This window comes from Mandrillus leucophaeus, unplaced genomic scaffold (assembly GCF_000951045.1).
Source record: "Mandrillus leucophaeus isolate KB7577 unplaced genomic scaffold, Mleu.le_1.0 Scaffold104, whole genome shotgun sequence".
Classification (NCBI taxonomy): Eukaryota; Metazoa; Chordata; class Mammalia; order Primates; family Cercopithecidae; genus Mandrillus; species Mandrillus leucophaeus.
The window spans coordinates 493,072-494,459 of NW_012098543.1; positions in this window are offsets into that span (position 1 = coordinate 493,072).

A 1,388-nucleotide genomic window follows, 5' to 3' on the forward strand; every position below is an offset into this window, starting at 1 on the left:
CTGTCTCTACTAAAAATACAAAAATTAGCCAGGCATGGTGGTGCGCGCCTGTAATCCCAGCTACTCAGGAGGCTGAGGCAGAAGAATTACTGGAACCTGGGAGGCAGAGTTTCCAGTGACCTGAGATCACGCCACTGCATTCCAGCCTGGGCGAAAGAGTGCCTGAGACTCTGTCTCAAAAAACAAAACAAACAAACAAACAAAAAATAATAACCACCTAGCAGCAAAGCCTGTGAATGCATTTCTGCTTCCTTTTTCTTTTTCTTTTTTCAACAGGGTCTCACTCTGTTGCCCAGGCTGGAGTAGTGCAGGGCAGATCACCTGAGGTCGGGAGTTTGAGGCCAGCCTGACCAACATGGAGAAACCACGCCTCTACCAAAAATACAAAATTAGCTGAGCGTGGTGGCGCCTGCCTGTAATCCCAGCTACTCAGGAGGCTGAGGCGGGAGAATCGCTTGAACCCAGGAGGCAGAGGTGTCAGTGAGCCGAGATCACGCCATTGCACTCCAGTCTGGGCAACAAGAGAGAAACTCTGTCTCAAGATAATAATAATAATAAAATTTAAAATTCGGTTTCTCAGTCTCACTAGCCAGGTTTCAAGTGCTCTTTGTGGCTATGGCGCGGGTAGCACAGCCTTCATTTTGTGTGGCCTCCTTAGGCTCAGAATAGAGCTCTGTGTTTTGGAATGTGTCAGCCTGTATTAGCATTCAGACTCCAGCAGTAGAGTAAAAAATAATACAACGTGAACAGCTGGGGTTTATTCTAGAAATGCCAAAATGGGTTTTTTGTTTTTGTTTTTGTTTTTTTGAGACAGAGTCTCTCTGGGTCTCCTAGGCTGGAGTGCAGTGGCGTGATCACAGCTCACTACAGCTTCAACCTCCCAGCCTCAAGCGATCCTCCCTCCATAGCCTCCTGAGTAGTGGGGACTACAAGTGTGTACCACCATGCCCAGCATGGTGTTTTTTTGTAGAGACAAGGTTTTGCCATGTTACCCAGGCTGGTCTTGAACTCCAGGCTCAAGCAATTTTCCTGCCTCAGTTTCCCAAAATGCTGGGATAAGGGCATAAGCCAGTGCACCCAGCCCAGAATGGTTAATATTAAAAAAAATTAATGCACCTTTATCATATTAGCAAAGTAAAAAAAAAAATCAGCACGATCATCTTATACGTGCTAAAAGAGTGTTTGACAAAATTTAGTATTGATGTTTTTTGGTTTTTTTTTTTGAGACAGAGTCTTGCTCTGTCACCCAGGCTGGAGTGCAATGGCATGATCTTGGTTCACTGCATCCTACGCCTCCCAAATTCAAGCGATTCTCCTGTCTCAGCCTCCTGAGTAGCTGGGATTACAGGCACTGGCCACCATGCCCAGCTAAATTTTTTTTTTTTTTT